An 18,551-nucleotide genomic window follows, 5' to 3' on the forward strand; every position below is an offset into this window, starting at 1 on the left:
GGTCAATCTTAAGGCGGATCCGGACGTGCTGTGGACTATCTACGGAGGGACGACACTTGGAGTCCTAAAAGACTTGTTCTTGTTCGGTTCGGGCGCAGCTAGGGAAGGCACGCAACAAAGAGTATGCATCTAATCTATGCTAAATGATTATGTGTAAATAATATGTTTTCCTGGGTTTATGGTTTTTTCCGCATGATTTATGAATTGTCATATGTATCATAACCTAACAAGTATCCGCCATCTTCCACAGGAAAGCCTCAAAGGGGCTATGCTTATCGTAGACTTTTGCCAAAGGTTTCCATGGGGTCATTCAGAGGAGTTCGAAGTTCCACCAATTCCTGAGATATTACTCGCCCAGTATTGAAAATTGTACATTTTATACTTGTTGTGATCGTACTTTGGAAGTAAATAAATAATAAATAAAAGGAGTTTGTGTGTGTTGGTCGAAAGGGTATTTTACTTATCGTGGTTGGTTTGTTCAAGCACGAATTCGAACTTTTTGCATGATTTTGGCATAATTCAGGGGTTAAATTTGAAAATTCAGGATTTTCAACAAAATTGAAAACTATTTTCGCGAAATGGAGAGGGAATGTAGAACAATAAGTTATTTGAAGATAAGTTATTTATTATTTTGCAAGACCAAATTCTCAAAGATAAATATCACTTTTACTTTTCCATTTCCCCTCTTACAAAAGTATAGAATGATAAAGTGAAGAAAGAAAATAGAGAAATAGGGCCTGTGTCTCTGCTAAAATAGTGATGACATCGGTTTAGATGCTTGATTACCTGCGTACCTTGAAGCATCAAAAACAAATTGTTAAATATAGGGGTCGTGCCTGAAGGCTGCCTACGTATCCCTGGGTGCATAGGTGCTTGATGGTGTAAGAGTGTTTACAGGGAATCAGACCCAACGTAGTTCCAAAAATAACAAGAAAGAAAGAAAATTAATATTTATTTTGCGACTGAACTCAAAGTGAGTTGCCTACGTACCCCTTTGCAAAAGTGGTGTGAAATGATGCAAACATACATGATGATGATTTTTTTTTTTAATTAATTAAAAAAAGAAAGGGGGGATCAAGTCGCACGTAGTTCTAAAATTTCTACCTTTTTTTTTTTTAACATAGGAAAAATAAAGAACGCAATGCATAGGCTACAGGTGAGTGGTGATGAGGCATCTTGAACCGGTAGAGACGTGTAATCCTTAATCGTAACGCCAAGTAACGAATTCTCCGGTCTCCAGGCGTTGTTCCCAATCTTCTTTGCGCTTGGCAACATACAAGGGGTTGTCTTCTCGATCTAGGATCCATGATGCCCGGGCCTTGCATACCAATTGACACGAAGCTAAAGTCACGGGATCAATCTTGCGTAGGAAAATATGAGGCTCCATAATTGACACGATGGAGGCCACCTCATTAGCCGATGTCATTATTCTTTCACATTGTACCGCATGTTCCTGATTGTAAAGCCACCCAAGTCGTTCACGCAGCCTTCGTGCCTTGATTTTATCTGGCATCCAAGTTGGATGGTCGCGTTCTGACTCCGAAATGGGCCAGTACATGCGGGTCAGCTTCATTACCGGCGTTGGCCTTATTGTGATCTCATTGTTAGGAAAGTAACCTTCCTCGCTTTCGACGAGATTCATCTCCCCAAACTGACTTGTACTGGCATATTGGGTCGTTCCATCTCTTACATCTCCTGGAATCACGTATCCCCCTAATGGGAAACATAGCATTCCTCTAACTTTCTGGTGCAATGTTGACGCAACCATCTGATTCTCATGTAACCACGGTCGTCCCAACAAGAGATTGTATGAAGTCTCGCAGTCTATCACACGGAAATTCACCTCATACACGACTGGTCCGTACTTCAAAGTCAATAATATGGTTCCCGTTATCTCCCTTGGAGTATTATCAAAACCAAAAGATAAGCCCGAGTAATGAGTTATTTGGTTTGCCTCATAACCTAGTTCGTAAAGGAAGTCTCGTGAAGTTATGTTGATCGCCGATCCATTATCAACCAGAATATTATCTATGTAGCCGCTGCTATGTAACAAGGTTATGTACAATGCATGATTATGATATGGATGTGGAGGCAAATCATCGTTTGTGAAGTCTAGTCTATTATTCCGATGCGGGTCGTCTCGGGAAATTTTACGGAGATCAATCCATGAGACCGAAGATCCCAATGGTGCTTTGACATAAGAAGGGTATGTGTCAGCCAAGTAAGTCAGTTGATCAAGAGTTACGGGTATCATGGTCTTTTCTTCTATCCCCATGTTCTCATATGACAGTAAAAGGTCCAGATTCACAACTTCCTGTTCTATTGAAGGAACCTCCTGAGTGATGGTGGAGACTTCGAAGACCTTAGCCTTATTTGAAACCTTAGATTGGCTACCGTCTTCTGGGAACAAAGGAGGACACGGTGACCATAATGAACCCTCTGACTGGGTGGCGAGAATGGCATGGATTTTGTACATCCACGGTTGGCCGAGCTTTATGTCATAGAGTGAGGGGATATTGAGGACTATGAATTCTGTGGTAAATGATATACCCTTATAGTCAACAGTAGTGCTCAGTTTACCCCATGCTTTTCCACTTGTATACTCATCGCCGAGATCTTCAAAGGTGACTGGTTCAAGTTCTTCTCGTTCACATCCCCACTTAACGAAGGTCTTATAGGGGCATACATTGATGGGACATCCTCCCTCCACCAAAACACCATGGTACCTCTTGTCGTCGCAGATCATTGTATGCTCTAAGGTGTCTTCTAGGAAGTCCTTTTCAATCAAATCTTTCATGACCAGTTGCCAATCGAGTTTGAACATTTTCATCAGGTCCCTAGCTGGGGTCGTGATGTCAATCGCAGACCTCTTGAGGTGGTCGATGAAGGCTTCGTGATTCATTTGAGACTTTGATATTAAGTCCCATAATGATGCCTTATTATCGTTGTTTCCTGTTCTGGGTGGAGCATGTTCGGAGGTTGAACCTTCTCCAGAACCAATCATGTTGCAAGACATTAGTGATACTTTTGGAACAGCTATATCCCCATGGATGGTCATTATTCCCCTTGGTGTTGGGATTTTCACTTTCTGATGAAGGGTAGATGCAATAGCTCGTGTGTCATGAAGCCACGACCTCCCAAGTAGAAAGGGAAATTGCGTAGGAGCTTCGATCACCTGAAATTCTACATCACATTCCCAACTCTTGTGCCCCAATTTCAAAGTAATGGTCCCAATTGATTTTCTTGGGGTGTTATCATATGCCACTAAAATCTTGTCGGAATGTCCTAAAGGTGTGTCTCCGTGTCCCACTTCATTTAAAATTCCTTTTGAACAAACATTGAATGCTGACCCACCATCAATCCAAATACCTGAGATTAAATAACAAGCGTGCCCCAAGGTGATGCATAAAGGTCGATTGTGATCAATGACCTCCGGCAAATCTGCATCGCTGAATGATATGGTAGGGGGAACCCAAGCCTTTGGAATTGGAATTTTTCCGTCGTCAATAAGTTGTTGTATAGCATGTCTTGTATCCGAACAGGATTCTATATCATGTCCATAGTCATGGCAGTAATTGCAATACCTCGCCATGTCCGTTGCGGGAGAAGGCATGGAATAATTGAGATGTTTTGGCTCAAGGTGTTAGGTTATGATACATATGACAATTCATAAATCATGCGGAAAAACCATAAACCCAGGAAAACATATTATTTACACATAATCATTTAGCATAGATTAGATGCATACTCTTTGTTGCGTGCCTTCCCTAGCTGCGCCCGAACCGAACAAGAACAAGTCTTTAGGACTCCAAGTGTCGTCCCTCCGTAGATAGTCCACAGCACGTCCGGATCCGCCTTAAGATTGACCAACTAGAATCGCCCTTAAGGTACTAGAAAATTTCGGCAATTTGAGCAAGATGTGTGTTTGAATTTTCTCTCAAAAACTCACTTTGAATACTTTGAAACTTGTGTTATAAATTGTGAGCCCTAGCCTCATATTTATAGCGGTATGGAAAGGGAATCGTAATCCTATTCAGATACAAATTAATCAAACCTAGAATCTTACAAGAACTCTAACTTAATTAATTTATCAAATAGAATTAGGAATTTAATCATTAACCGAACTCTGCATGTTTTAGGAAACGTGCACGAACACAAACACTTGCACACACACACGCACGACAGCCACGATGGGCCTCATGCGTGCGCGCGAGCAGCAGCCCACTCAGCGCCCGCGCGCGCTGCGCGTGCTGTGCGCGCTGTGCGCGCTGCGCGCTGCGCGCAGCCTGCTGGGCCTGGCCTTGCTGTTTGTGCGGCGCGCTTGGCTTGCTGGGCGATGGCCTGGCTTCGTGCTGGGCCTCGTCCGGCAGGCCTCGTCCGATGCTTATTCGTACGATGCGCTTCCGATTAAATTTCCGATTCCGGAATTCATTTCCGATACGAACAATATTTAATATTTCCGATTCCGGAATTAATTTCCGTTTCGAACAAATATTTAATATTTCCGTTTCCGGAATTATTTTCCGATTCCGGTAATATTTCCGATTCTGACAATATTTCCGTTTCCGGCAATATTTCCGATTCTGGCAATATTTCCATTTCCGATAATATTTTCCGATACGTACCATGTTTCCGTTTCCGGCAACATCTACGACTTGGATAATATTTATATTTCCGATACGATCCATATTTCCGTTTCCGGCAATATCATCGTTTCCGGAGTATTCACTTCTTGCCTGTGACGATCTTAGCTCCCACTGAAACCAAGATCCGTCGGTTCCGAATATTCATAGATAGAGTATCTAATGCCATTAGATACTTGATCCGTTTACGTACTATTTGTGTGACCCTACGGGTTCAGTCAAGAGTAAGCTGTGGATTAATATCATTAATTCCACTTGAACTGAAGCGGCCTCTAGCTAGGCATTCAGCTCACTTGATCTCACTGAATTATTAACTTGTTAATTAATACTGAACCGCATTTATTAGACTTAACATAGAATGCATACTTGGACCAAGGGCATTATTTCCTTCAGTCTCCCACTTGTCCTTAGGGACAAGTGTGCATTTCCTAATTCCTTTGTCGCTCGATGCTTGCTCTTGAACATAAGGTAAGAGTTGTCATCCTTATTATGTCCAGAGGTGTTCCTCGGTTTCAGAGTTCAACTGATCAAATAAACAGATAATCATAGCCTATGATTCATCCGAGCACGGCCATGCATTTCACAGTTTCTAGCTCTCCGAGTGGCCTTGTACAACTTTTAAGCATCTCATCCCGATTTATGGGAGGACAATCCCAATCTTGCGATCTTGAGATTAGACTTCGTTTGATAGGTGATTACCTGAGCGTTGCCTTTATAGCCTCCTTTTACGGTGCGACGGTTGGTCAACGTCAAAGCAACCAGTTCTCAAACAAGTAATCTCAAATCACTCAGGTATTGAGGATTTAGTGTCTAATAATTTAATGAAATTTACTTATGACAGACTTTCATCTCTTACAGTAAAGTTTCATAGGTCTTGTCCGATACTAGTCTTCCCAAAGTAAGTATCTATGCAAATGATTATGACATTGCCATGTCCACATAGTTCAAGAAACAGAACTACTAGTCATCTTGCATTCTAATCGTCTAACGTTTTCTATGCGTCCAATTTTATAGAAAACTCCGATTAGGGACCATTTTCAACCTTTGACATTCAAGTTCACTTGATAGACATTTCTTAGTCACAGGACTGGTCCTGACAGTCTATCTTGAATATATCGTCAAATTGAAGGGACTCATCATTTAATAAACCACAAATTAAATGGAAAAATGAATTCCTTTCATTTATTGTGAATGATTAACCAATAATGTTTTACAAAGATTTAAACTCTAAAACTTTAAAACATTAAACAGAGACATCAAAGCCATTCTCCAATATGCTTGATTCCCATAGCTGCAGTGTGCGAGTTGTGCTTCGCTTGCGGCAGAGGTTTAGTTAATGGATCTGATATGTTGTCATCAGTTCCAATTTTGCTTATCTCGACTTCTTTTCTTTCAACGAACTCTCGTAGAAGGTGAAATCTACGAAGTACATGCTTGACTCTCTGGTGGTGTCTAGGCTCTTTTGCCTGTGCAATAGCTCCGTTATTATCACAATACAGGGCTATTGGTCCTTTAATGGAGGGGACTACACCAAGTTCTCCTATGAACTTCCTTAGCCATATAGCTTCCTTTGCTGCTTCATGTGCAGCAATGTACTCCGCTTCAGTTGTAGAATCCGCAATGGTGCTTTGCTTAGCACTTTTCCAGCTTACTGCTCCTCCGTTGAGGCAGAAGACAAACCCAGACTGTGATCTGAAATCATCTTTGTCGGTTTGGAAACTTGCGTCCGTATAGCCTTTAACAATTAATTCATCATCTCCACCATAGACCAGGAAGTCATCTTTGTGCCTTTTCAGGTATTTCAGAATATTCTTGGCAGCAGTCCAATGCGCCTCTCCTGGGTCTGACTGGTATCTGCTCGTAGCACTGAGTGCGTACGCAACATCCGGGTGTGTACATATCATAGCATACATTATTGAACCAATCAATGATGCATATGGAATCCCATTCATTCGTCTACGCTCATCAAGTGTTTTTGGGCACTGAGTCTTGCTTAGAGTCATTCCATGAGACATGGGTAGGTAGCCTCGCTTGGAGTCCGCCATCTTGAACCTATCAAGCACCTTATTGATATAAGTGCTTTGACTAAGTCCAATCATCTTTTTAGATCTATCTCTGTAAATCTTGATGCCCAATATGTACTGTGCTTCTCCTAGATCCTTCATCGAAAAACATTTCCCAAGCCAAATCTTGACAGAGTTCAACATAGGAATGTCATTTCCGATAAGCAATATGTCGTCGACATATAATACTAGGAAAGCAATTTTGCTCCCACTGACCTTCTTGTATACACAAGATTCGTCCGCGTTCTTGATGAAACCAAAGTCGCTGACTGCTTCATCAAAACGTATATTCCAGCTCCTGGATGCCTGCTTCAATCCGTAGATTGACTTCTTTAGCTTGCATACCTTTTTAGCATTCTTTGGATCCTCAAAACCTTCAGGCTGTGTCATAAACACAGTTTCTGTTAAAACGCCGTTTAAGAAAGCAGTTTTGACATCCATCTGCCATATTTCGTAATCGTAATATGCAGCGATTGCTAACATTATTCGAATAGACTTTAGCATTGCAACTGGTGAAAAGGTTTCATCGTAATCCACACCGTGGACTTGCCTGTAACCTTTTGCAACCAATCTAGCTTTGAAAACTTCAAGTTTCCCATCCTTGTCCTTTTTCAGTTTGAAAACCCATTTGCTTCCAATGGCTTGGTAGCCATCTGGCAAATCGACCAAATCCCATACTTGGTTTTCAGACATGGAGTCTAATTCAGATTGCATGGCTTCTTGCCATTGCTTGGAGCTAGGGCTCGTCATAGCTTGCTTGTAAGTCGCAAGTTCATCACTTTCAAGTAATAGAACGTCATAGCTCTCGTTCGTCAAAATACCTAAGTACCTTTCCGGTTGAGATCTATATCTTTGCGATTTACGCGGGGTAACATTTCTAGATTGACCATGATTCTCACCAGATTCTTCTAAAGATCTCTGAGTTTCATCCTGAATGTCATCTTGAGCATTCTCTAGAGTTTGTTGTTCGACTCGAATTTCTTCGAGGTCTACTTTTCTCCCACTTGTCATTTTGGAAATGTGATCCTTCTCCAAAAAGACACCATCTCGAGCAACAAACACTTTGTTCTCAGATGTATTGTAGAAGTAATACCCCTTTGTTTCCTTTGGATAGCCCACAAGGATACATTTGTCAGATTTTGGATGAAGTTTGTCTGAAATTAATCGTTTGACGTATACTTCACATCCCCAAATCTTAAGAAAAGACACATTTGGAGGCTTTCCAAACCATAATTCGTATGGAGTCTTTTCGACAGCTTTAGACGGAGCTCTATTTATAGTGAGTGCAGCTGTATTTAGTGCATGTCCCCAAAATTCTAATGGAAGTTCGGCCTGACCCATCATTGACCTGACCATGTCTAGCAAGGTTCTGTTCCTCCGTTCTGACACACCGTTCCATTGTGGTGTTCCAGGAGGAGTCAATTCTGATAGAATTCCACATTCTTTCAGATGTCATCAAATTCATAGCTCAGATATTCACCGCCTCTATCAGACCGCAGTGCCTTAATCTTCTTGCCTAATTGATTCTCTACTTCACTCTGAAATTCCTTGAATTTGTCAAAGGATTCAGACTTATGCTTCATTAGGTAGACATAACCATACCTACTGAAGTCATCAGTGAAAGTGATAAAGTAGCTGAAACCACCTCTAGCATTTGTACTCATTGGTCCACATACATCTGTATGGATTAAACCCAATAGTTCATTTGCTCTTTCTCCAACTTTAGAGAAAGGTTGCTTTGTCATTTTGCCAAGTAAACATGATTCGCATTTACCATAATCCTCTAAGTTAAATGGTTCTAGAATTCCTTCCTTTTGAAGTCTTTCTAAGCGTTTCAAGTTTATATGGCCTAATCGACAATGCCACAGATAGGTGAGATCTGAATCATCCTTTTTGGCCTTTTTGGTATTTATGTTATATACTTGTTTGTCGTGATCTAATAAATAAAGTCCATTGACTAATCTAGCAGATCCATAAAACATCTCTTTAAAATAAAACGAACAACTATTGTCTTTTATTATAAAGGAAAATCCCTTAGCATCTAAGCAAGAAACTGAAATGATGTTTTAGTAAGACTTGGAACATGGAAACATTCTTCCAGTTCCAAAACTAGCCCGGAGGGCAACGACAAATAGTAAGTTCCTACAGCTAATGCAGCAATCCGTGCTCCATTTCCCACTCGTAGGTCGACTTCACCCTTGCTTAACTTTCTACTTCTTCTTAGTCCCTGTGGATTGGAACATAAGTGTGAGCCACAACCTGTATCTAATACCCAAGAAGTTGAATTAGCAAGTATACAGTCTATAACGAAAATACCTGAAGATGGAACGACTGTTCCGTTCTTCTGATCTTCCTTTAGCTTTGGACATTCTCTTTTGTAATGGCCTATTCCATCACAATAAAGACAGCTTGATGTGGACTTGTCCTGCTTTGATTTAGCATTGCCCTTGGACTTTCCACCTTTCTTGAATGGTCTCTTTCTAGCCTTGAGTAAATCTTTGGCTTCACAGTCCAGTACTATTTCAGCCTTTCTGACAAGGTGAATAAATTCTGCAACTGTTTCTTCTCTTGGTTCACTTAGGTATTGTTGCTTGAAGCGACCAAACCCACTGTGTAGTGAATTGAGCAAGACAGAGACTGCCATCCTTTCGCTTATTGGTGTTCCTAGTAGACTTAGGCGATCAAAATATGAACACATAAGATCCACATGGAACCTCAGTGGGACGCCTACCCTCTGTTTAGTGCGAAGGAGCTGAACATGTGTTTCTTGGACCTCCATCCTATAACACCTGTTGGGAGAACTAACCTTTAGACCAGACATTGATTCAATCAACTCATGGACGTTCAGGTCCCTGTCCTCCGTACTTCCACGACAGATATCCCTCAGATTCTTGATGAGCGTAAAAGGTTCATAGGCTACAAACCTTTTAGCCCAATCATCAGGGATATTGTTCAGCATGAGACTCATAACCTTTTTGAGATCCGCATCCCAGGCGTAAAATCTCTCAGGGGTCATGTCTCTGGCATAGTAGCTTGGCATGGGATGTGACAGTACATACTCAAGTCCATTGAGTTTGACTATTTCAACTAGCTTAGCTTCCCATTCAAGAAAATTTGTCAGGTTCAGCTTGACCATAAGCTCAGAACCCATGATGATGTTTTGATTGTTGTTTGCCATATTAAAACTACAATTGAAAAGAATAAACAAATAAATAACCATTCACAGTTTCTCTTAATAAACTTAAATTCTAGCATACATGCATAATTCAATGTTTATTAAGCATTTTATTCAAATTATGTGTTCCGGCAGGTGTGAATAAAATGATTCCAAGATCCTAAAATCATTGAAGAACTAAGCACAGTTTGTCGACTTAATCCTAGAACATTTTAGGTAAGCAAAAGCCTTTTGCTAATAGTCTAGAAACTATTCTTGGTTGATAGGTACGTCTAAGAACTTATTAGGTAAACCTATCGAATTTGCCACGACATAAAAGGACTCCTTACTTATATCGTTGAGTTTCACCAAAACTAACATGTACTCACAATTATTTGTGTACCTTGCCCCTTTAGGACCAATAAGTAACACCTCGCTGAGCGAAAACTATTACTAGATTGATGTAAAGGATATCCAAGCAAGTGTATATTTTGGCATGGCACCTTTTAACTCAATTTTTAAGTTTGGAACTTAAGGCTCTTACTATGTTGGTTAGATTTTAAGTGAACTAAAATCCTTAATCATGCAACATAATCAAGCTTTTGATCTCATGCATTTTAAGACATATTTAAAGCAATAAATAACTTAAAACATGCATAAGATATTTGTGATCTAGTATGGCCCGACTTCATCTTGAAGCTTTGACTTCAAAGTCCGTCTTGAAAATCTCCGTGGGAGGCACCATTTTCTTCAAATAGGATAAGCTATAACTAATTACAACTATTTGATGGTACGCAGACCATATTTGAATTGAAAAATAACTTTGGTACTTTAGACCAATTACATTCAAATTAATGGTACGCAGACCATATTTTCTATCCTATTTGGGCCATACTAGTCACTTCATAACCTGCAAAACAGTACATATACAATATATACCATTCACCCATTCATTATCATGAATGACCCACATAGCTGGTTAGTAAAACACATTATGCATCACGTAAACATTTGCAGCAATTAATCAAGGGCACCAATAATCTACCAATTATTCAGTCCTTATTAATTCTAATCAAGTTGTTTTAACCTTAAGGATTTGTAGACCTAATCAAGAGTTTATGACTAAAAAGCGCTCCCACTTAAACCAATAAATTCATATGCTTTACCAATTTTAAACATAAAAATGTATTTCTAGTCTAACCGGAAACATACAAATTTAATTAAAATTTAAAGCTCATATCAATTTATAATTGAATCCAAAAATTTAATTTAATTTCAGTCGTATTTAAATTAACTCATGATTTTAATTTTAGTAAAATAATTAGAATAAATAACATTTATTATAATTATAATATTCAAAATTAAAATCCAAGAAAATAATTCAAATTATTAATTTTAAAATTAATTAAAATTACGTGAACTGAAATTTTCAAATTAAACATTCAAAACGATCTAATCGTAACGCAAACACCCTACGCGTTGCACGCCCATGGGCCGTACGCACACAGCCATTGCTGGCCATGTGCGCGCAGCCCATGCGCTCGTCGCATAGCTGTTGCTTCCCTATCGCAAGCCTCCGCACGCATTGGTGCTCGCTGCGCGCGCCAGCGCTCATCGCACGCGAGCTATCGCTCGCAGTGCGCGCGCGCGACATCGCTCGTTGGGCGCGCGACATCGCTCGCTGGGCGCGCGAGCCATCGCTCGCTGGGCGCGCGACATCGCTCGCTGGGCGCGCGACATCGCTCGCTGGGCGCGCGAGCCATCGCTCGCTGGGGCGCGACATCGCTCGCTGGGCGGGCGACATCGCGCGCTGTGCGCGCGAGCCATCGCTCGCTGGGGCGCGACATCGCTCGCTGGGCGGGCGACATCGCGCGCTGTGCGCGCGAGTAATGCTGGGCGCAGCGCTCGTGGCACGCGAGCTTGCGCTCGCTGCGCGCGAGGCTGCGCGCTCTTGTGCGAGGCAGCGCGCGTTGTGCCGCAGCTCGCTTGCTGCCCACACGCGACTGCCTTGGCTCGCCCTTCGCCCATGCCCATTCGTTCATTGCTCGTGGCACACGACACAAGGCAGGGCTGCTGCCTTGTGCTCGTGCACTACGCCCTTGCTCATTGCATTCGTGCCGCACGGGCGACGAGCTCCCTTGCTCGTCGTCGCATGCCCGCATTATACAACACCCCTTAAGGGTAACACGAAGCGTCCATTGCTTCGTGCGTGCAAGTTTTATGAACGAATCGCATAAAAATTTAAAATTTATATTTAAAATTAATGACAAATTAATAAATAATATTAATTTCATAATTTTAGGGCGAAAAATCGAAAATTTATTATCCAATTGATTTCCGATTGTTATGGATTCAAGTCTAGGTCATAAAAATTTAAAATTTATCGTAAATTTACAATTTTTTATGGTGGTTTTTAATCATAGGTTTTTAATTAAATTACAATTAATTATGAAAATCAAATTAATTCTAAATTATTCTAATTTTCAACAAATTAATCATAATTACAAATTAGATTGCATAATTAACAAGACTAGGCATTCAAACTTGTTAAACATATGCAGTAGGTCAATCAAAAATTCAAGATTTATCAACAAGAATCGCAAATATTTAATTTAACATCTTAAATTTACGAAATTTTGCATTCGAAAAACTAAAACTTTCGAAAAGTCATAGTTAGGCTTCGAATTTGAGAATTCTGGGTTCGGCAGAAAAATACTAATTTTGTCAAAATTTTAGAATGCCTTTTACATGCGGAATTGACACAAAAATCACTCGATTTGGATGAGTAACAAAGAAACTGCCGAAAAACTGCGTACGTATAATTAAATAAACGCAATTTGCAATTAATTAACAATTACGAAAATTAATCACCCCTTTTAATTCTTGCAAATTTGTAATATTTAACCATGTTCATGCAATTTAGATTATGAAAATAATAAGGGGCTCGTGATACCACTGTTAGGTTATGATACATATGACAATTCATAAATCATGCGGAAAAACCATAAACCCAGGAAAACATATTATTTACACATAATCATTTAGCATAGATTAGATGCATACTCTTTGTTGCGTGCCTTCCCTAGCTGCGCCCGAACCGAACAAGAACAAGTCTTTAGGACTCCAAGTGTCGTCCCTCCGTAGATAGTCCACAGCACGTCCGGATCCGCCTTAAGATTGACCAACTAGAATCGCCCTTAAGGTACTAGAAAATTTCGGCAATTTGAGCAAGATGTGTGTTTGAATTTTCTCTCAAAAACTCACTTTGAATACTTTGAAACTTGTGTTATAAATTGTGAGCCCTAGCCTCATATTTATAGCGGTATGGAAAGGGAATCGTAATCCTATTCAGATACAAATTAATCAAACCTAGAATCTTACAAGAACTCTAATTTAATTAATTTATCAAATAGAATTAGGAATTTAATCATTAACCGAACTCTGCATGTTTTAGGAAACGTGCACGAACACAAACACTTGCACACACACACGCACGACAGCCACGATGGGCCTCATGCGTGCGCGCGAGCAGCAGCCCACTCAGCGCCCGCGCGCGCTGCGCGCTGCGCGCGCTGTGCGCGCTGTGCGCTGCGCGCGCTGTGTGCGCTGTGCGCTGCGCGCGCTGTGCGCGCTGTGCGCACTGCGCGCTGCGCGCAGCCTGCTGGGCCTGGCCTTGCTGTTTGTGCGGCGCGCTTGGCTTGCTGGGCGATGGCCTGGCTTCGTGCTGGGCCTCGTCCGGCAGGCCTCGTCCGATGCTTATTCGTACGATGCGCTTCCGATTAAATTTCCGATTCCGGAATTCATTTCCGATACGAACAATATTTAATATTTCCGATTCCGGAATTAATTTCCGTTTCGAACAAATATTTAATATTTCCGTTTCCGGAATTATTTTCCGATTCCGGTAATATTTCCGATTCTGACAATATTTCCGTTTCCGGCAATATTTCCGATTCTGGCAATATTTCCATTTCCGATAATATTTTCCGATACGTACCATGTTTCCGTTTCCGGCAACATCTACGACTTGGATAATATTTATATTTCCGATACGATCCATATTTCCGTTTCCGGCAATATCATCGTTTCCGGAGTATTCACTTCTTGCCTGTGACGATCTTAGCTCCCACTGAAACCAAGATCCGTCGGTTCCGAATATTCATAGATAGAGTATCTAATGCCATTAGATACTTGATCCGTTTACGTACTATTTGTGTGACCCTACGGGTTCAGTCAAGAGTAAGCTGTGGATTAATATCATTAATTCCACTTGAACTGAAGCGGCCTCTAGCTAGGCATTCAGCTCACTTGATCTCACTGAATTATTAACTTGTTAATTAATACTGAACCGCATTTATTAGACTTAACATAGAATGCATACTTGGACCAAGGGCATTATTTCCTTCACAAGGAATCCTTGCAACTTCAGCCGGTGGTATATAACAGCTAAAGGTTCACTCTTTTCGGAGTAAATCTGACTTATTGACCTCCGGCGACCCTTCTTACTTCCAGCTTCGTATCTTGGCTTTGCGCAACTCATATTGTTTTAAGGACTTGATTAAGTATAAGTGAAGTACCTATCATTTCAAACAAGAATGATATTAGTATTGATATCGGGAGTTCAATAAAATGAAGTAAAAAAATGGCGGGAAATAGAAAAGTATCTTGGTGATATTATAAGTCCATTTTGAGAAAAAGGGTTTCTCTTTTGAAAATCATCATAAAAAAATTGGTCAGCAGTAAAGCGAAGTATAAGTTTTTGGAAAAATCGGGTTTTTAAAAAAAAAGAGTCATTCTGTAAACAAAAATTCTTTAGAAAGATGCGATTTGATTTTGGAGCATTAGAATCATTCGCGTTTTATGGAGATTTTATGTTTATGAAGTTAGCTAAATTTTGGCATTGATCTTTGACCTGGTTCATGAGAAATTTTTGAATAGTGATTAAGAATTAATCGCAACATTGTGAGAAATTCTTTGTTCGCTTTTGTTTTTGAAGGGAAATTTCTTTATGAAAAGTCGAAAATGGTTTTGACAATAAAACGTGATCAATTAGACTAGGAAAAAGTTTTTTTTTTTTTTTGAAGATATTACAAACCAAAATTTTAAAGAGCGAAAGAAGAAAAAGGTTAAAAGGAAACGTCATCGCGAATATATAAAGAGAAAAAAAAAGCACGTGAATTAAATTAGTCAGGACAGACAATTAACAACATAAATAAAAAGCAAGCATGCGTTGGTCCATGTGTCCTAACACGTTAACTACAAGGGTTTGTTCAATTAAGGAAATAATTGTTCGAGTGGCCCCATACGGGGTTGGACGGTCCTGCATAGCCGGTTGTAAGTAACGCTCGGATACAGGTTTACGTCCTTAAATTCATTATAATTGTCTAAACTCCCTGAACCCCGCAAATTAGCAGGTCAGAGCCTAGGTTATGATAGTACCAGTGCGTGTGTGCGGACCGAATTTCACATAAGCAAACCCAAACACACGTAATTTCACATAAACATGATTCATACAAAAATTTAAACATTTCACGTGAATGATCATAACCAATTGGGATAGTTGTTTGTTTCCTAAAAGGGTAAAACATATTTTTGGGTCTATACCTCAAAGTTTATTATTAAAATAAAAATAAAAATCCCCAGTGGAGTCGCCAGCCTGTGGGACCCGACTCTCGACTGTCCTAGATTACGGTCAGAATCCCACATAAGCCAACTGTTGGGCTTGTAATGTTTAAAAGTTTGGAGTCGCCACCCTATTTTATCCGATAGGGACCGGATTTTTGAAATCATCATTTTCAGGGGAAAAATAATTATTTAATAAAAAATAAATTTCCGAAAACAATGATAGCTCCATAAAATAAAAGGCTTTTTTCCTATGAGATCTGGTCTTTTGAAATCAAAGATTAAGGTCCGGGGTATAAGTTAGGAAGATCGAACGTCTAGAACTCGTCTCTCCCTCTGTTCTAAAACAGGCTCCTACTAATATGTTGTCCCTATTTTTCTTACAATAATTGGTTATGATCATTCACGATGTTATTAACTTAATGCATAATGTCACATAATTTACAAGTAGTCAAACACACTCGGATGCAATATGATATAATATATGATGAGATAAATCTGGTGATGTATGGTGGGTTTGAGCATTAAAGTTGCCCTACGTGCCGTTCATTGTGGGATTTGAATCCACTCCCGGATCAAAACCCTACGTAGTTCTGACAGGTGTCCCTTCCTATGTGGTCAATTCCAATGGGTGAAGGGAAATAGAGTTTTGAATAACTCATAACAAGGTTGGCAATAGGTCTTTAACTGACTTGCTTTTGGGAATCAAATCGCTCCATTAAGGTTGTGGAAATCACCCCGATTAGTGACACCATAAAAGTCTTCTGTGAAAGACATCTTAACGATAAAATGCGTCCCGATTGATGACTTTTGGATTGACTTGTTTCTGAAAAGAAAGTTGTTTTGTACTTTGTGACTTGTTTATTTTGGGTTGAACTTCACTCTTTTGAGGATGGATAGTAATGTGCTATCTGAGTGGATTTTGAGGTAATGTGTTTGGGGTTTATGAAATTGACCATATAAGTTGGGACACCTGATATGGCCTAAAATTGAATAATAGTTTCATAATAGAAATCATGTCATACTAGACTGAGAGTGATTCATTATAGGTAACAAAATTTGATGATAATAGGTTTTATAAGTGGGTGAATCACTTCACAATCCTATATGACTAAATTTCCAATTTGACCCGTTTATTCAATTCAAGGTCATAAACCATAAGTCACTAGGTTTATCTCATGCAAATGTGAAATGATATATGGATCAAGCATGCAAAGTGATTTAACCAATTTAATAAAAAAAAAACACTCGAATAATTTATTATTAGGAAGTGTGCATAAGATAACTTTTTTGTTGTTTTATTACTTTGGTGGTGGAACTTTAGTTTACAAGTGCCATAAATACAAAATATTACAATAATCAGAATTCATATCTAATGAGCAGCTTCAAGTCTTGATTCCTTCGCCTTGAACTGTGTTTCCTTGACTAGTCTTCATATTTCTTCGCCTTGGATGTTTGGAAAGTAGCGACCTAAGTAAACAAAACTTATATTTGGGTTTATTTTAGAATTTTCCACTTTACTTAACTTAACCTAAATTAATTTTAGGTAAGTATAACGAAGTGGTAAATGGTTTGGAGTATGTATACTTACAAAATCTGTTATCTAGGAAAAATAGGAATTTATTTTGGGTAAATCGGATTTTATAAGAGAAAACTAATTTTCTTTTTTTTAAAAAATGTTGAGAAAATTACATCTCGTTGAACTTTAAATTTAATACCAAGACCTCCCGAACTCGGATTTGAGCGTTTGATACCTTCTTGGAAAGATCTAAGTGTTTTCTTTAACGTGTTAAAAAAGGGTTTCAAACTCAGAAGTAGATAATTTATAAATAATTTTTCATTAAAGCTGCTCCTTTTTTAGACCTTGAAGTGAAATTAAATTATAAATTAATTATTTGAAAACAAAATCACGTTTTTATTTTTAAAATAGACTTTAGAAACATTTTGGAGTCATGTGTATAAAAAGCTCAGATTTTAAAGTTTATTTAATATTTTTAATAAAATAAAACTTATTTATTTGAAATTGTCATTTTTAAGAAACTGTCTTCCTAGATTTCTGTTTTTGAAAATATTCTATAAAATTGAATAAAAATCGTGTGGAGGTGGGAGAGGTCAATTTAGAAAGCTTAGGATTTTGTCCTTCTATGATATTCTTTGAGATTTTAGAAAATAATAAGTTAACCTACTCGAATTTCACCAAAGAAGAAATCGGAACCTGAAAAAGATAGTTTTGCTAGTCTGAAGTTTAGGATTTATTGTGATTTTTCTAAAACTTGTTTTTGAAAAATTCCAAATGTCGTGGTCTTCTAAATACTTCAAGCTTCTGTAAAGAATTTCTTTTATGAATTTTGAAAAGTGAATATATTTTATATAGTTACCAATAAAATTTGACAAAAAAAGAAAATGAAGAAATTGGCTAGTACTAAAGTTCCACCATCTTTCTGTCGAATTTTCTTATGCACCTTCTCACTTTAATTTTGTTTTGATAAAAACATTTTTTGGTGATCAACATACGTAAAAAAAAAAAAAAAACTTCACATACACTCACCCTCGAGTCTCACCCGTGGTCGGTCAAATTCTAGTTGGTTTCCAAATTAGGTAACCGGCACGTATAGTGCCCTAACAGGTTATAGAGCACACATAAGAAAAAAGGTTAGTAATGTATGAAAAATAATTGGAATTCACAAAAATAAAAGGAACAAGAATATTACCTTTGGCTCTGACTAGCAATGTTTGAGAGATTAGTCCAAATGATCAATCGAAATAAAAAAGTGACTGCAAAGTGAATTGTCCAAGAAAATTGAATAACTTCTTTTTTGATTTTCTGAATATTGATATTAATTAAACTAAAAACTTGTTTTTTTGATTTTTTTTTTTATTTTACTTTAACTAAAACTATTTTTTGACTTGAATGAAACTATTTTTTTTTCTTACTGATTTTTTAGAGAAACTTAAAAAGCAAGTGAGTGAATGAGAGCTTTTTTTTTTAGAGAGCTTAGAATGATGGGCGTTGGGCCTCCTTTAAGTGAGAAAAGATGATGGTATTTATAGGGGTGGAAGGGACTAAGT

The 18,551-nt window shown here is 38.8% G+C and overlaps 1 long non-coding RNA gene across 1 annotated transcript; it reads right to left on the minus strand.

Moving 5' to 3' along the window:
* Window positions 1-16,755: 16,755 nt before the first annotated feature.
* On the minus strand, window positions 16,756-18,551 carry LOC130470589 (uncharacterized). Its single transcript, XR_008931287.1, has 2 exons — window positions 18,194-18,551; window positions 16,756-18,101 (listed from the first exon to the last, which is right to left on the minus strand). It is a non-coding gene; the product is annotated as an uncharacterized lncRNA (long non-coding RNA).

This window comes from Spinacia oleracea, chromosome 3, assembly GCF_020520425.1.
Source record: "Spinacia oleracea cultivar Varoflay chromosome 3, BTI_SOV_V1, whole genome shotgun sequence".
Classification (NCBI taxonomy): Eukaryota; Viridiplantae; Streptophyta; class Magnoliopsida; order Caryophyllales; family Amaranthaceae; genus Spinacia; species Spinacia oleracea.